General features: G+C 36.4%; 1 pseudogene; it reads left to right on the top strand.

The window, feature by feature from the left end:
- Positions 1 to 225: 225 nt before the first annotated feature.
- On the top strand, positions 226 to 1,890 carry LOC131478775 (myoneurin-like; annotated as a pseudogene).
- The last annotated feature ends 3,541 nt before the right edge of the window (positions 1,891 to 5,431 follow it).

Raw genomic sequence — 5,431 nt, 5'->3', positions numbered from 1 at the left:
AAATATACACACTAACAAAATGGATTGAAAATCAATACCAAGGTGTAATCTTCTTCTCTAAAAAAAAACAAAAGAGCTTCCCAAGCTGGCAGAGACAGAGTGAGGAAACTTCTCTTTCGGGTTCCTCTGGATCAAGAATAAAATTCCTTTCTGGTATCAAAATGCAGTATTCACACCATTGTGAGCATCTTCCAGAGAGACTGAACAAACAATGAGAAGCAGAGTCAGGTGAAGGCTGATGGATTTCAGAAGCTGTTGGAGTTTATATGCACAGGAACTTTAAATCTTGACAGTTGGAATGTTAAAGAAATTCATCAGGCTGCTGACTTTCTTAAAATAGAAGACATGGTCACCATGTAAAATAAAGATGGAAGATTTTGTTTTTATTGCTAATCCCTCTTCTACAGAGATATCTAGCATTACTGGAAATATTGAATTGAACCAACACACTTGTCTTCTTACTCTGCGAGATTATAACAATCGAGAGAAATCAGAAGTCTCTACAGATATAGTTCAGTCAGAACCTAAACAAGGGACATTACCTAAGAAGTCATCTCAAACTAAAAAGAAGAAGACTTTCAACTCTCAGAAAACAATGCTGAATAAAACTGTGCAATATCCCAGTGACATTTTAGAGAATGCATCTGTTGAATTATTCTTAGATACAAATAAATTGTCCACACCTGTGGTAGAACAAGTTGCACAAACAAATGATAGTTCAGAACTTGAATTGACATCCATTGTGTAAAATTCTTTCCCTGCACAAGATTCTGTACAAACTGTTACAGTGAAACAGAAACATGGAAAATCCGAGCCAAACTGTGCTCTAAAAGAACACTCTCTCTAATATAGCCAGTGTGAGGCGTTCTTATGTGCTGGAGGACTCTAGGGAAGAGCTGGATCAGAGATACTCCAAGGTCAAGCCAGTGTGTAATACCTGCGGGAAGGTGTTTTCAGAAGCCAGTAGCTTGAGAAGGCACATGAGAATACATAAAGGAGTCAAACCTTATGTCTGCCATTTATGTGGAAAGGCCTTTACCCAGTGTAACCAGCTGAAAACGCAGGTAAGAACTCATACAGGTGAAAAGCCATACAAATGTGAACTGTGTGATAAAGGATTTGCTCAGAAATGCCAGCTACTCTTCCATAGCCGCATGCATCATGGAGAAGAAAAACCCTATAAATGTGATGTGTGCAATTTGCAATTTGCAACTTCAATCAATCTCAAGATTCATGCAAGGAAGCATAGTGGAGAGAAGTCATATGTCTGTGATAGATGTGGACAGAGGTTTCACTGACCTATCATGTCCGCAGGCATACTGGCGAAAAGCCTTTTGTGTGTGACACCTGTGGGAAGGCATTTGCTGTCTCTAGTTCCCTAATCATTCATTCTCGAAAACATACAGGAGAAAGACCATTTATCTGTGAATTATGTGGAAATTCTTACACAGATATAAAAAATTTAAAGAAGCACAAAACCAAAGTCCATTCTGGGGCAGATAAAACTCTGGATACCAATGTAGATCATACTCTGAGTGAACAGGAGTCCATACAGAAAAGTCCGTTGTCAGAAGCTCTGGATGTGAAGCCTTCTGATGTGACTTTACCCCTGGCTCTTCCGTTTAGCACTGAAGATCATCACCTGCTGCTGCCTGTCGCAGACAACCAGTCCCCTACTTCAGACACTTTGTTGATGTCTGCCATGACTGGGTATTCAGAAGCACAGTTGAATTTCTTACAGCAATTATACTGATTTTGTGAGGAAAATGGAATTGCTAAGAAGTCTTTGGCAATGAAGTATAAGTAATTCTTTAAGATGCATACATTGATACTAAATTCCCATTCATTCAAGTTGTGACCACTGTTGTTTTTATTCATTAAAGTAAAAGCACCTGATTCTGCATCACAACTGCAATGCTTTGCTTTTGTTTTTTAGCTTTTATGTTTCAATTACACATTTGGACTTTGACAGAGTGAATTATGCTAGGGTAGCACTGTTTTGGGTTGATAAGTTTTATTTCAAAGCTGCCTTAATTTCGGTTTTATTTTGCATTTTACAATTGCCCTTCATTTACTGAGAATCTGTGGTTTACATGATTTAGTTTAATTTATACAATTTCTTTATTTCCCCACCCCCCCAAATTTAGGCAGAATCCATAATAGTAGAGGCCCAAGAATGTTGCTGTTTGTGAACACCACCAACTTGTATAAAACTAAGAAACTTTATAGTTCTGCCTATGAAATTTAGGTACTAAATAATAATTGTGCTATCTCTCCATTAATATATTCCTTTAGAGGTAATTTTTTAATGACAGAACATGTTTCTTCAAAGCTAGAAAACTGTATATTTTCTTTTATTTGGAAAGAGCATTCTGAGGAAAACCAATGGTCAGTCAGTACTTTTGGTTTGAGTTACTTGAGTCTGTATTTTCAAAATTTTAGATATTTGATGTTTTTATCTTGTCAAAAATTATAAAAATTTGATTCAGCTTATGTTTTATTAGATTTTAAGATTATTTGAAGTGAGAATATGCCAAGTTTTAAAAATATTTTGATAAGCTGTTTTATGCCTATTATGCACTTTCTAAATATTCTAAAAAGTTTCTAGATGTAAACTTTATGCATACTAGAAATCACTTAACTTCTAAATTTGATATATTGCATAAATTCAATTTTAAGTAAACATTTTGGATTATCAGAAAGCAGTTTATGAAATCTTTTTTTGTATGAACTTTGAGTTTTTCAATTTTGTAAGTTATACCACAGCTTTTGTTGTTGGTTGTCATAGTTTCACTGTCATCCTTTTCTTTCCAAGTGAGTGTAGAAATATTTACTATCACTCTTTCCCATCCTACTTTCCACCTACTATTTATTTCACCACCTAATCTTAAGACATTAAATTATCAATTCCACAAATTCAGTTCCTATCATGTTAGTCATGCTCTACAGTGATGTTTTTTGTTTGCCATGCATTAATTGTGGCTTTTTTCCTGGATTTAAACTTCACTTGTAATAAAAAGTTAATTTGTTTTTTATTGGTATTGGTTTAAGTTGTAATTTTTCTCTATTTTGGGTCCAAGTCCTAGAAATCAGTTAGGGAACTTAATGAAAACATAAAAAAAAAAAGAATGAAAGAAAAGAAAACAACTCATGAACACAGAGACACAACTGGACTTATGTTGAGAGCGCCTAACGATCTATGGGGCTGTCTAGCACAGCACCGCAGACCAATGCCCTGACGAGGGCAGTGGTAAACAAGTTCAGGAAGTGTCTTCCCCTTGGGGCGTGGTTGCGTGTCCTGCCTGCGGGAGTGACCTTTTAGCTGATTGGTTGCTTCCCACGTGTGGGGTGACCTTTTAGCTGATTGGTCGCTTCCCACATGCAGGGGTGACCTTTTAGCTGATTGGCTAGGTGTTATATATAAGCAGGTTGGGTCCTGGAGAGGGAGACAGAGAAGAGAGCAGAGAGTGTAGAGAGCAGACAGAGAAGAGAGCAGACCGAGTGGAGAGCAGACCGAGTGGAGAGCAGACCGAGTGAGAGAGCAGACAGAGTGAGAGAGCAGACAGAGTGGAGAGACAGACAGGGTAGAGGAGCAGACAGAGCGGAGAGAAAGATGGAGCAGACGGCTTTCCTGTTTGCATGCTGCCTGACGGAATAAAGAACATCTACACAGTCACTCAGCGTCGGGTTTTCTTCCGCGGGTCTGGAGATTCCCCGACAGACTTAAAATGAAAGGATAAGAAAATACATGTTCTGTTGTTGAAAAGTAAAAGTGAGCAGTGGTTGTAATCATCATAGTAATTAGGCTGTATGCAAAAAACTGTTGCATTAGAATAAGAAGCACATTACATAATGGATAAGGGATTAATTCACAAGAAAATGTACTGTGGTATATGCAAATGTTCCTAGGGACAACGAGCATGGATTTATAAAATAATCTTTTATAGTTTCAAAGGGAGATATATTACCAATGGAAATCAGTTGAATATAGGAATAACCCTTTTGCATCAATAGACAGATCAACTGACAAAAATATTTAACAAAGAAGCAACAAAGCTTGTCTTACCTACAGCAAAAAAATGCACCTATGAAACTTCTATTGGATATTCTTTTTGATTTGTGAAGAAAACAGATTTTTGTTAGTTTGTAAAATTTTCACTAGGATAGACCATGTAAGAAATCATAAAGTATATGTGGGCAAATTAAAAAAAAAAAAAAAAAAAAACAGAAAGCATGGTATGAATCTTTTTGCAAAATCATTTTATAAACATCAGAGTTACATATTCTTCCATATTCTGGTTCACTGCACAATGGACACAATAGCAGAGTTTACAGACACATGATAGCATGCATAAGTCCCATGGTCATTAGCAACAACAACAAAATAATAATGAGCTTCTCCTTCTCAATAATGAGAATGGCTATCATATAAAAATGAAAAAGAATAATGGCTATCAAGGAGCTTTTCAAAGGGAATCATAATCTAGTAGAAGCATGTGTTCAATATGGAGAAACTTCAGGAGGGGAAACAGCATATTAATTATTTTACACTTGTTGAACTATGTTTATTTCATTATTATGTTCTATGATTCAATTGGTAGGTATAGTGATTCCATCAGCCCCCCATTATTTCCACCACTTTTTTGTCCTCTCTCATTTGTTTCCCTCTTGTTGTTACAAAAAAACATTGTTTTAGTAAACTATGAAATATTTACCTGTGAAAATACTGTTCTATATAAGAGCATCATAGTTTAGAAGATTCTGACCAATACAGAAAATGTGGTATTAATTTATGAAGGTATGTTTAAATGTCTGATTGGGAACTTATTTGGCAGTGAAAATGCTGACTGCATTTTCAATGTTCAGCATACCCACCTTGATTATACAGCTCATCCATAAAATGAACTGTAAAACCTGGCACAGAGGCGCATCGGCTAAAATTCTCACCTCAAACTTGCTGGTATCCCATATGGACACTGATTTTAATTCTGACAGCTCCACTTCCCATCCAGGTCCCTACCTGTGGCGTGGGAAAGCATTTGAGGATGGCCCAAAGCCTTGGGACCCTGCACCAACGTGGGAGACCTGGAGGAAAATTCTGGCTCCTGGTTTCAGAACAGTGCAGTTTCAGCTGTTACACTCATTTGGGGAATGAAATATTGGAGGGAAGATACTCCTTTCTGTTTCTCCTTCCTCTCTGTTTATCTGACTTTGTGAAAAAAAAATCTTAAACAAAGAAAATGAGCTGTAAACATGTTTACCTATGCATCTCTTGGAGAGTGAATAGACATGTTGGATATCATGTTGTGTGTCAGAAAGTATATCATGTTTTATAGATCTATTTAGAAAAAATATGAAATCTTATTTAACCGCTATTTTAAATTACATCTGAGAAGAAATTGTCACCATGAATAAATTAAATATGAAATAC

The sequence above is a fragment of the Ochotona princeps genome, chromosome Y (genome assembly GCF_030435755.1).
Source record: "Ochotona princeps isolate mOchPri1 chromosome Y, mOchPri1.hap1, whole genome shotgun sequence".
Classification (NCBI taxonomy): domain Eukaryota; kingdom Metazoa; phylum Chordata; class Mammalia; order Lagomorpha; family Ochotonidae; genus Ochotona; species Ochotona princeps.
The sequence above is the reverse complement of the archived record's forward strand: the minus strand, read 5'-3'. Positions and strand labels throughout refer to the sequence as shown.